This window comes from Drosophila navojoa, chromosome X (genome assembly GCF_054131105.1).
Source record: "Drosophila navojoa isolate 15081-1374.11 chromosome X, UAZ_NAV_1.0, whole genome shotgun sequence".
Taxonomy (NCBI): domain Eukaryota; kingdom Metazoa; phylum Arthropoda; class Insecta; order Diptera; family Drosophilidae; genus Drosophila; species Drosophila navojoa.
Window position 1 is genome coordinate 29249689 of NC_142895.1, and position 13983 is coordinate 29263671.

Sequence of the window (13983 nt, forward strand, 5' to 3'; positions counted from 1 at the left end):
TTTTTTTTTTTTCATACATATTTCGTTTTTTTTATACCCTGAACCCATTGAAAATGGGAAATCAGGGTATAATGGTTTTGTTAAAAGTATGTAACAGGCAGAAGGAGGCGTGGCAGACCCCACAAAGTATATATATTCTTGATCAGCACGACGAGCTGAGTCGATTTGGCCCTGTCCGTCTGTCTATCTGTCCGTCCGTCCGTCCGTATGTATGAACGCGTCGATCTCAGAAGATATAAGAGCTAGAGACCTCAACTTTTTTTTTAAAATGTCCGTATATATCGCGCGCATATCGAGTTTATCACTAAAAAACGATAACTCATTCCGATACTTTTTATCGATAAAAAACCTTATCGAAGATCACTTAAAAAATTATATCTCCTACATCTTTCAAGCTAGAGTCTCCAAATTTAAAATGTATATAAAGATGTATTTTATACAATTTCGGTTTTTGTTAAAATTTACCCCTCACCCCCAAATTCACCCCCTCACCATCATCTTTGTAGAAGTCGTATATCAAATACTAGAGACTTGAGCTTCGGTATACACATACATTTATACATCATGATTACGTTCTGAAAGTTTCATTACGATCGTACGTCTAGAAATTAAATTATTTCACAAATAAGTTCTCATAATATCGCCAACACTGCAGCGCAACCCAAGCTCAATGTATATACGTGTGTGTGTGTGTTGCTCGAAGGGTTCAGGGGATCTCGTAGTCGAGCAGTCTCGACTAGAGCTTTCTTACTTGTTTAAAATAGATATTTATTTTATTCTTTTTTCTAATTGAAAAATTTTATAAGTTTAAATTTGTTTCTTCTTAAATAGCCCTCATATATGTATGTACGCATATATGCATGTATATGTATGCACATAAGTCTGCACGCATATGTAGCATCAAACATTCCAGCCTTTCTTATGCACGCGCTCATTTGTATGTGTGTATGTATGTACACATAAATGCATACTCTAGCGTTGAAATGAGACTGATTTGTTTTTGCTTTGTTCTTGAATTTACCATCTGCTACTCTCATAACAAGAATCTTATTTTTGGATTTCATTTTAATTACAGTTGTTGACAGTAGGTGGTGGCGCTGTCGGCAAAGGCGCCGGTTCAAATTTGTTTTGTATTTTGACAAACATGGCTGGGTGCGAGTTCAAATCCCGCGGAAAACTCTTTTTTGTAAATTGCAAATTTTGTTATTTTAGCTTCTTTTATATTTTTTAAATATCTAAATTTTATTTTTAAATTTTATAAAAACCTTTCCTTCCGTGTTATCAATGCCTATTATGCCTATTTGTGTATACATGTAGATACATAGATAGCTCAAGCATATAAATGTCGCAATTTGATACTACAAATGCCGATTGCCACGCCCCTAGTGGCCGTAGACACCTCATTTTTGGCCAGTTCTTAGAAAGAGCTAACGGTAACGTAAATGCGAAATTTGAATGCTTACGCTCAAAAAATGTGAAAATTACAGGGTATTTTTCGATATGCCACGCCTCCAAAGAGCCGTGACAATTATTTTTGGGGCATCGATAGAGGAGGTTACCAGTAACTCAACTATCACAATTTGACGCTTCTAGCTCTTAAACTGTAGGAGATATAAAGTTTTGCGGTTTGCTACGCCCCCCTTGGGCGGACACATATCCACTATACCTTGTTCGACTTGAGAGGTCAACTCGCGTATATATACCAAATTACAAGTCTGTAGCATCAATAGTGCCTAAAATATAGCCAAATTTGAAAAATCACTATATCTTCCGAAAATGGGAAATCAGGGTATAATGTTTTTGTGTAAAAGTATGTAACAGGCAGAAGGAATCATCGCAGACCCCACAAAGTATATATATTCTTGATCAGCACGATGAGCTGAGTCGATATAGCCCTGTCCGTCTGTCCCTCCCTCCGTCCGTCCGTCTGTCCGTATGAACGCCGAGATCTTAGAAGATATAAAAGCTAGAGAGCTGAAATTTTGTGTGCATACTCGTGTATACCATACGCAGTACTTTATTTATTCAGTAGTAGTACTTTATTTGTCAAACTAAAGTTATTGACTACTCTTTGGACAGAAGAATGCATTCTGCCAACAATTTCGCCAATTTCCCTAAAAGTTTTCCCTTTGTTGAGGCATTTGGATATATGCCCTCTTTATTAATAGAATTAGAAAATAATGAAGAAATTGAATTATTAAAATTGTATAGGCTAAGAATGGAAATGAAACCACTGTAAAGTAGTTGTTGTTGTACGCGCTAGCACGGGAGTGTCGCTCACCACTCAATCGCTCTTTCGCTGCTCGCGCTTAGATGAGCTCTCTGCTGTGGAAGCTGCGCTTGCGTTGCTGTTTAAATTCAATAAATGTAGTACAAAATTGAACACCGGTGCCAGCACTTCATAGTCACGCCAGAGAGACCGCAAGTTGCTGTCTACAATTTTTTTATAAACATATTATACACTGGCCCATTGAAGGACCAGACCCCTTTTGGAAGGACACCCTTTATCGCGTAATTTCACGATGAGTTTCCTCAAATCGGGATCAATCTTTTTAGTTTTTCTGCCCATGACGAAATCTATCAACTTAATGACAAAATTTGCAAACCAACACGTGTTTGACATTCTTTAATGCTTTTTTACCGTAATATGCTGTTTAACAACCCGAAAAGATTCACACGACGCTTAAGAATAGTGGGTTTTTAGTTTGTACGCATACATTTTTTCTCAGTTAATGTTTTTATACCCTGAACCCATTGAAAATGGGAAATCAGGGTATAATGGTTTTGTTAAAATGTATGTAACAGGCAGAAGGAGGCGTGGCAGACCCCACAAAGTATATATATTCTTGATCAGCACGACGAGCTGAGTCGATTTGGCCCTGTCCGTCTGTCTGTCCGTCTGTCCGTCCGTCCGTCCGTCCGTCCGTCTGTCCGTATGTATGAACGCGTCGATCTCAGAAGATATAAGAGCTGGAGACTTTAACTTTTTTTTAAATGTCCGTATATATCGCGCGCATATCGAGTTTATCACTAAAAAACGATAACTCATTCCGACACTTTTTTATCGATAAAAAACCTTATCGAAGATCACTTAAAAAATTATATCTCCTACATCTTTCAAGCTAGAGTCTCCAAATTTAAAATGTATATAAAGATGTATTTTATACAATTTCGGTTTTTGTTAAAATTTACCCCCCACCCCTAAATTCACCCCCTCACCCTCATCTTTGTAGAAGTCGTATATCAAATACTAGAGACTTGTGCTTCGGTATACACATACATTTATACATCATGATTACGTTCTGAAAGTTTCATTACGATCGTACGTCTAGAAATTAAATTATTTCACAAATAAGTTCTCATAATATCGCCAACACTGCAGCGCAACCCAAGCGCAATCGCCTGTATATGCGTGTGTTTGTGTGTGTGCGTGTGTTTGTTTGTATGCGTGTGTGTGTGTGTGTGCGTGTGTATGTGCGAATTATTATTGAAATATCAGTTGCTCGAAGGGTTCAGGGGATCTCGTAGTCGAGCAGTCTCGACTAGAGCTTTCTTACTTGTTTTTTTTTTTTTTTTCTTATTTTAAATATATAAAAAAAAAACTTGTTTAATATTATTTAAAAAAATTGTTGATAAGTGTGTGATAGTTTTTCACTAAAAAATATAATATTGATAATAATACTATTATTTATCATATTATATTTTCTATCAAAGTCGCACATTTTAACAAAACCATTATACCCTGATTTCTCATTTTCAATGGGTTCAGGGTATAAAAAAATATTTAAAAATAAAAAATGCAAACATTAGTTGAAAGAAGACGGGAAAAAGCTAACGGGACACAAGTCTTCCGCGAATTCATTCGTTTTTATAAAGTCGTGGAAGCACTACCATTTCGCATAAACTTTGAATTCTCGCAATGCCTTGTAAGCGTTGACAATTTGATACAATTAGTGTATTTTCATTATATCAAAGGAAAACCCATCAAGGAGTTAGCTGAAATGTTTAATATTAAGCTTAGAAAAGTTTATAATTGTATTAATCGGGCAGAAAAAGAAAATAGACTGGAGCTGCTAAGCAGCTCTAAAGGCAGAAGAGGAAAGCTCTCTCGACGGGATTGTTCTCAAATTCTTAAAACAGTGGAAAACAAACCACACACAACTCTCCGGGAGTTGGTGACGGACATTAAGTTAAATCTTCAAAAGAGAGTGTGTCCCGAGACTGTGAGAAAAATTCTCAATTTACACAAAACTCCTCACATGTGGCAAGAAAGAAACCGTGGCTGTCTGCTGTAAATATTGAGAAACGTCTGGCCTTCGCAAGACTTCATATTGACTGTCCTCCTGTCTATTGGAAAAATGTAATCTTTTGCGACGAGACAAAGAGAATGTTGCTTTATAATGATGGCCCTAAAAAAGTTTGATGGAAACCAAAAACAGCCCTCCACGCCAATACCATTGTGCCTACTCTTAAGTTTGGCAAGCTGTATCATCTAATCTATATATGTAAATCATTTCGTGTTTTGAGTAACAGCTGCTTGTATTAAAAGCTTGCATCCACCCTCACGCGCCTGCCCTCTGCTAACTGCGCAGTAAGCAGCGACTGCGCTTGGGCTGTGCTGCAGTGTGGGAAATAGTATGAGAATTTACTTAGTGAATAACTTCTTTTGTAAACACACGATTTTAATGAAATTTTCTGGACGTAATTATATGGTCAAAATGTATGTACATTCCAAAGCACAAGTCTCTAGTACTTGAAATACGTTTTTTACAAATTGAGGGCGAAGGGGGCGTGGTATAAATCTGTTGATTACAAAATGTTTGTATTCATCATATGTATATACACAGTAAATCTGAAGTCTCCACGTCTAATAGTATTCCAATGAGGCTCAATAAACAAAATCAATTTTTCGATTATTCTCGATAAAAAAGTTATCGGATGAGTTATCGAATAAATAAAGCAAACTCGTACTGCGTATGGTATACACGAGTATGCACACAAAATTTCAGCTCTCTAGCTTTTATATCTTCTAAGATCTCGGCGTTCATACGGACAGACGAACGGACGGACGGACGGAGGGAGGGACAGACGGACAGGGCTATATCGACTCAGCTCGTCGTCCTGATCAAGAATATATATACTTTATATTCCTTCTGCCTGTTACATACTTTTACACAAAAACATTATACCCTGATTTCCCATTTTCAATGGGTTCAGGGTATAAAAATGTGTTGGCTCCTCACTTTCGTGAGGATCTCAGGAATGACATTGGAAGCGCCAAATTTAGTTTAATTTTGGACGAATCAATAGATATAAGATGCACTAAGCTGCTCGGTAAATAAAAATTATTTTTTGAGCACCTGCCCTCTTTTTAAAAGTTTGAATATTTTCTAATTTGTATATGTATATATTCATTTATATTTATAATGTCTACTTTGATGTTGATTGGGTATCGTTATTAAATACGTATCTGTAGAGCATGGAATTACGGTTTCAACATTCTTCAGTTTAATTTCATTAAAAAAGTGGAGATTCGTTGTCATAGTCGAAGGAATTAAACAAGAACTTAGAAACTGGAATGTGTATTTAGCCAATTTAGTAGGCATCGGTGCAGGCAATGTCAATGTTATGATTGGCTCAAATCAGAGCCATTCAGTGCAGCTAGCGGTAAATCATACCTGCAAGTAATGTGCTTGAATATCTCATATATGGGACATATAATTGGTTCGCTAAAAGCTGAAGCCGTCAAATTTCTTATAATAAAATGTATCAATGTATAAATGATGATAAGGTATATCCAAATAGAAAAAACCCCTCGTGTTCGTCTGTAGTTCTTGATTCCTCTTTTGTATTATCACTTTAAATCGTTGCATTTATTGTTATCATGTAATTATTGGTGGTCTAAATTACTGTGCATGTGTTTTCTTGAGAAAATAGTTTATTCACATATCAATTTGTTTTCTAAAAGGCTCCCATTAAAATTCCATGAGTGTCGGATACACGATGGGTTTCAATTGAATTGGCCATGACCAGAATTTTGGAGCAGTGGTATGAATTATCACTTCATTTTGGTATTGCTGGTACCCGAGAAAAAACTTGACAAGCTCAACACCTCAGCGAATTATTTAAGGACGTGCAAAATTTGTTATACCTTCAGTTTTTGAAACCAGTTTTTCAATAAATGCAACATGTTCGTTGAATTTTTTCATGGTGGATGGTGGTGTTTGCACGAACATATTGTTCGCCAACCATGTTCGCGAAGAATAGAAATGTTTCCATTTCACGCGTGTTCGTGCGAACATGTTCGACAATGGATTGACATGTTCGGGCGAACATCATTTGAAAAAAATATTTGTGAAATCAATACGTGCAAAATGAACAAAGCAGTTATAGAGGAATTTATAGAATCTCTTAAAACAGAGCCATGCTGTTGGCAATATAAGGCTATGACGACAATATGGCTTCATTAAATTTGTAGAAAGTCGTTTCCTATCAACACATACGGAGGCTCATACTCTGCCATTGAAACATTTTCAAGCCATGTTTCCCTCTCGAAAATTTTTATAAAATGATGTTCAACGAACAATGTTTGCCCAGTTGGTGGGCAAACTGATTATGTTCGGCGAACATGTTTTTAAGTTCGAAAAGCCATAGAGTGCTGGCAGCTCTTTCGGACAAGAAAACGCTAAATTAGCCCTTCAAACCTGCTAGAAACGGCTAGATCAAATTCAAGAATAGCCAAAACAATAGCCATTTTAGTTTTTATGAATTATATTTTTATTCGAAAATTGACACACAGCAATCGAGCTCACTAAAATCAATTTTCTCCTCGGCAGTCTAAGAATTTGTGCCAATCATATTCAAGTAGTTTGAAGGCACTTCAAAATTGTGGCAACATTTATTAGATCTTCGCAATCCATAACTGTAAAAAAATAATCCATGCTTAAAAGCATGTTAAAGTTTTTAGCTTTAGGACAAAAGAGGCTAACGCTTTAAAGCGGTGATTACCTCCCGAATCCACAAAAGTATTAACTTTAGCCCAAAATTTCACGGTGCAATCCGTATTTTCCCATTTTTTAAGATATACGCTGCTGTACTGATTACAACATGTTCAATTTCAGTGACAGACAATTTAAATGCTCTAGGATTGAATTCATTTTTCAAGGCATAGCCTAAATGCAGATTTCGCTTAACATGCAATTTATAATCTGTATTTATGACGTCAACGTTGTCATCTGGGGGTATTATTTTTGCTTTTAATATATTTATTCCAAATACAAGATCATTTAAAAGTTTGCTTGCATTTGAATCATTAATTTTAAAACTGCATTTCATTTGATGGAGGCTTTAAAAATGTTAAATACGACAAATTAATTTCGCCGCTAAGCAATTGATGCAATTGCTGCACTTTAAAACATTTTTCTTTTGTTGCTGCAATGCTGAAATGCAGCCTCAGCTCAACCCACTGATCCACAATTCTAGCCACTGCAGTTTAAATGGATAGCCACCGTGCTTCGCAGACTTCCGGAATTTTAAGTGGAGCCTTAAATAAGATTAAAAAATGTGTTATGAAATAGATAAAATAAGACTTCGAAAAAAGACAAGACTGGACAAACACAACACAGATTAGTCAGATCTAAAAAGACAAACAAAAACAATATATTAAGTAATAAAACATACATATAAAACTCAGATTCTAACTAACATTATCATTATTGATTAACTCGTAAATTTTTAGATAATCTGTTTGTCGCTTACTGCTTTTGGAGAACCAGTTAAAGCTTTCGTAGACAATATATTGATTTGAACCAGCCATTAAACTAGCGTTGTCTGTGCCGATTCGAATTAGAATTCGATTAGATTCCGATTATAAATTTGCTATCGGTATCCAGGGAACACCACGAGGAGGCCATCGAAATATCAATGGGGATCTCAGTTAATTTATAGAGCCCTCGAGTCGACTTAAAATGGGTTTTTTAAGTCATCACCACGTAAAATTACCATAGCTTAAACTAATTTACGTATGTATTTGGTTTTTTATAAAATAGATATTTAATGAATGAATGGCAGTCAACACTTTCCTTTTTGTTAGTCAAATATTTTTATTATAACTTTAAATTTGTTTCTTCTTGAATAGCCCTCAAATGCATATATGTATATGCATATACACACATATGTACATATGTACACACATATGTATGTATGTATATACATATGTACATACATATAGTATATATACATACATAAGTTTACATACATACATAAATAGATGGCTCACGCATATACATATTAAACGCGAAGCACACCTCAAAGAGAATTCTTGGGTTCGAATCCGACTGCTCAGGGTATGTATATTGATTCAACTTTGTATTTTCAAGCAATGAGGTGGTTGTGTTAAAGGTGATCGAGGTAATTGTTAGTGGAAGATTTTTCGGTCTAAGTCATTGACTTAATGCCACAAACTCATTGAAATGGAATGCCAATTTGTGAAAGATTTTTACTAAATTGGCAGATATGAAATGTTCTTCCAGTAATTAAATTAAACGCTCGAAAACTGGTCAACGCTCAAGCAAATTTCTTATTCACTTATATGTTGCATTCAAGGAATTGTAATGACCATTGAATAGTAAATAATTTTCGGATTTCAGTACAATATGCAACCGCACTCCCACGTCTATCAGTTGTCTAATGGTTAAAATGGGCCAAGAAGTGCATATTTTTAATAATAAGCGAAATTTGGTTCATTCATGTATTTATATGCTTTGCATATAAATATGTACATACATACATATGTATGCATGTATGTATGTATATGTACCTAACATTGCTCTCCGCAGCTCATTCTTGTATTTTGTTTCTCTTATAGGTTTTCCAGATAACCGAATAATTTCAAATTTTTAGATGAGACAGCCAAATATCGTCCTAAAAGAATAATATTAAGATCTTAAACATCCATAGCGTAGAAGCAAAAATACAGACCCCTGAGTTGCATCATTGAATTCGTTTTACAGTTTTAATTGTCACTGTATATATGTATGTACATGTACATATGTAAGTACATATGTAAGCATAACCTTTATTAATTTAATTCTGATAGTATTTCATCTGTGACCACCAACTCGTCGTTTACAGCATTGTCACTTTTATAATTCGTTTTAACATTTTTGTAGCAATCGACCTTAAAAAGTAGCCAGATCTAGCTGCAAAATAGCTGATTCGGCAACAACAAAATAGCTGATTCGGCAACACTGATGCTTTTTACAAAAGCAGCGACTATATAATTCTCAAATGGTTCAAGCATTGCGCGAGTGGTACCAACGCGCTCTGGGAAGAACCAATTATACAGCTTATCGAAGGTTTTTGGCATTAAACTTCTTGTTTTTTTTCTGTTAAAAAAACTGGTAAGTGTGCACTTTCGAGACTGAATAACTGGGAGAAACTAGTGAATAGCGCTGCAAAACCATCGATGAACCGTTCATCGATTTTATTTGAGTCTGATGTATTAAAATATTTAAATTAGATGATACTCATTCGATCTAACTGGATGAGCACGTTTTAAATGCTCGAGCAAATTGGAAGTATTGCCACTTGTTTTAAATTCTTTGCCGCAAAGGCGACACTTTTTGTTTTCGCACTTGTCAAAATGTGTCCATACCTGCGATGTCTTCTTTCGCTTTTTCGCCTCATCGACATCAGTCAGGCATTCTCGGCTCAATGGTCGCTTCTCTCTTATCTTTAATATTTAATAATTATTAACAAAAAAAATTACTTTGCATTGCTTTTTATTATACCCTGAACCCATTGAAAATGGGAAATCAGGGTATAATGTTTTTGTGTAAAAGTATGTAACAGGCAGAAGGAATCATCGCAGACCCCATAAAGTATATATATTCTTGATCAGCACGATGAGCTGAGTCGATATAGCCCTGTGCGTCTGTCCGTCCGTCCGTCCGTCCGTCTGTCTGTCCGTATGAACGCCGAGATCTCAGAAGATATAAGAGCTAGAGAGCTGAAATTTTGTGTGCATACTCGTGTATACCATACGCAGTACGAGTTTGCTTTATTTTTTCGATAACTTATCCGATAACTTTTTTATCGAGAATAATCGAAAAATTGATTTTGTTTTTTGAGCCTCATTGGAATACTATTAGACGTGGAGACTTCAGATTTACTGTGTATATACGTACGATAAATACAAACATTTTGTAATCAACAGATTTTGGATACCACGCCCTCTTCGCTCCCAATTTGTAAAAAACGTATTTCAAGTACTAGAGACTTGTGCTTTGAAATGTACACACATTTTGACCATATAATTACGCCCTGAAAGTTTCATTAAGATCGTATGTTTACAAAAGAAGTTATTCATCAAATAAATTCTCATACTATTGCCCACACTGCAGCGCAGCCCAAGCGCAGTCGCTGCTTACTACGCAGTTAGCAGAGCGCGGGCGCGTGAGGGTGGATGCATGTAAGTGTATGTGTGCGTGCATAAAAGAAGTGCAGAATGATAAGAATATCAGCGTGGAGGGTTCAGGGTATCTCCTAGTCGAGCAGTCTTGACTAGAGTCTTCTTACTTGTGCTAATTTGTCTTTGATGACCGTACTGGCCAAACAATATTTGTCTCCGCTGACAATTTTCGTTGCTTCCTCAAGGGGGCGTAGCATTGTAAGCACATTATTTAACAGCTCAAATTCCTTTCCGGTAAGCAACATTTGGTCATTTGGAATACTCAGCAAAATGTCAGTCACATGCGTTTTGACCTTCAAAAAGCGCTCTATCATATATGTACTGTTTCATCTGTCTAATAAGCTTAAAGTTTCGGGGCAATAATTATTTTCTAAATTTTTATAAATTCTTACATGTCTCAGTGAAGAGATAAATGGGTTCGGAGATGCTGCAAACATATTAAAAAGATTCTCGTTTTGTCTAACGCGTGAAATCTTGCAAGTATTGGAGTAACGAAACTTTTTGTTATCTTTGTTCTTACATTCCTGGGCTTCTTCTGATAGCTCTCCAATAGGTAAACACTGATACTCTATTAGATTTCGGCCATGGACAAGAATTTTATGAACTGTGGGAGTAAGTTTCTTTTGCGGATACATCTCTTGTGATAGGTTTGCAGTTGTTGCTGCATACTCTTCAAATTTGGGCCCATTCACCATTTCCTTACAGTTGATAACCTTTAAGATTATGCCTAAGCAAGCGTTTTATTATCGTTTGGTCTACTCCTGTGATTCGAGCGGAAATCTCATGATTAGCAAAAAATTTGCGTGAAGCCATTACTATCATTAGAATTTCCATAACCGTATTTGGGGCAATCGACTTTTAAGGCAAGTGATGTTTGAAACTCTTGTTGAATAATTTGTTTTCAAGCATTAAATATTTCTTTGTTTGTTGCACTTTCAGCAAAAGATTCTCCAGGTCGTGCAATTGTATATCCCAGCTTCAATATAAACTCTATGCACCTTATTCTCGCATGAAGTGGGGATAATCCATACTCATAATTAGAAAATTTTGTTTGTGTAATTTTACAAATAGTACAAATTAAAGTTGATATAATAAGAATTTTACCATCAATCATAGTTAAAAAGAATTCAAAATTTATAGTTATTTTTTTTACTACTAGCATTTTCAAACACATATGGCCTCAATGAATCAATTTGATTTTTGATGTCATCCACTGTTGTTCTTATGACATCGGAGGTCTCCCTGGTATACTGAAAAAGAATAGGACGGCAAAAATGTACAGAGGAGGGACGTGGATTCTTCCAATAATCAGAACTTCCACTTCTTAGCCGAAGCGGAACTACAGATGCCATAAACATATTGGCATCTGAAATTGTGTTATCACTCCCACAAATGCTATGTTTGTACGAGCTTTGTCCAGACGATCCATCACACCGCCACTTATTGAGTAATGTGAGTGATTCTGGAAGTGTGTCTATATGGTCCATAACGTCTTGCAGTTTTGCTACAGCCGATGTGTCATTGACGATAACATTTGGTGGAACAGCTTCCTTTTTGCAAAATGCAATTTTTTTATAGCCGGGTAGGATTTTGCAATTATGCCGAATCAAAGAGCTGCGTAAGATGTTGTACTTTAACTTGGACAGCCCTAAGTCCATAAATAACGCAACGGCTTCCTCCGGGATGTATTTAGTTGAAAGATCATCAGTTGGTGTTGGTATACTCTCCTCAATCCTTTGCTCTCTCGCTGGACTTGCTTTCAGCACTGCTTTCGTTATTTCTGATTTGCTTCTTTCTTGGACTTTTGTATACTTTACTGACAATGGTTCCGATAGATGTTCCTGAGAAATAGCTTCTGTAACCTCTCCAAGTTTACGTTTCCTTGTGTATGCTGAACACTCGTCCAAAGATTTTGTAGGCCTTCCTCTATTCCCTGATGTGCTGGGAATACTGTCATCGATGTTTTCATCGCTTTCAAAGATTGTTAAGCTACGAAGCTATTCCATATGTCTCGTATTAAATCTATTAATAGTCCGTTTGCATTCGGACCATTTTACTTTAATTTTATAATACACATTTTTAACTTTCTTATCGTTGCCACAACACATATTAAATCCTTTTTTCACTTCTGATAAGAAATAATTGTAGTCTTCGAAGGCAAGAAATAAATCAAACAAGGTCTGGTTTGACAAAGACATTATCACAATTTAAAAAAATCACGTTCAATACCAACTGTGATTGTTGCTCTTATGGTGTCAATGCAGCGGTCATTAAATTCAGATCAATATATACGATTTTTAAACCGCTAATCTACCCGAGCCCTTTTTTCTACCTATTATTACCTAACATATTGCGCAAACATCTATGAATCAATGATTAAAAGGTTATATACGGAACTTCATGACCTGATTAATATACAGGTACCTGTATTCTTTCCGGGGTCAGAGAAAAATGTGATTCTCAGACCACTTTCGATTTTGCGTAAAAGTCCATATGCCAAATGTATATTTAGCGATATGGTAACGTATTTTCCACTAGAAATTTTCTTTCTTGCTAAAAGTTTCCTCAGCAGCAGATGCGGTGTATTTGTAGTTGATAATAATGAAATGGCATCGTTCGTTTTTATACCCTGAACCCATTGAAAATGGGAAATCAGGGTATAATGGTTTTGTTAAAATGTATGTAACAGGCAGAAGGAGGCGTGGCAGACCCCACAAAGTATATATATTCTTGATCAGGGCGACGAGCTGAGTCGATTTAGCCCTGTCCGTCTGTCTGTCCGTCCGTCCGTCCGTCCGTCCGTCCGTCCGTCCGTCTGTCCGTATGTTTGAACGCGTCGATTTCAGAAGATACAAGAGCTAGAGACTTCAACTTTTTTTTAAAATGTCCGTATATATCACGCGGATATCGAGTTTATCAGTAAAAAACGATAACTCATTCCGATACTTTTTTATCGATAAAAAACCTTATCGAAGATCAGTTTAAAAATTATATCTCCTACATCTTTCAAGCTAGAGTCTCCAAATTTAAAATGTATATTAAGACGCATGTCATACAATTTCGGTTTTTGTTAAAATTTACCCCCCACCCCCAAATCCACCCCCTCATCCTAATCTTTGTAAAAGTCGTATATCAAATACTAGAGACTTGTGCTTCGGTATACACATACATTTAAACAATATGAATACGTTCTGAAAGTTTCATTACGATCGTACGTCTAGAAATTAAATTATTCAACAAATAAGTTCTGCTAATATTGCCAACACTGCAGCGCAACCCAAGCGCAATCGCCTGTATATGTGAGTGTGTGTGTGTGCGTGTATTTGTTTGCATGAGTGCGTGTGTGGGTGCTAATTATTATTGAAATATCAGTTGCTTGTAGGGTTCAGGGGATCTCGTAGTCGAGCAGTCTCGACTAGAGCTTTCTTACTTGTTAAAATACGCTCAATCATTAAGCAGAAATTATTCCATCTGTTGGGTGTTTCCTGCAATAAAGTATACGCTTAACCTTC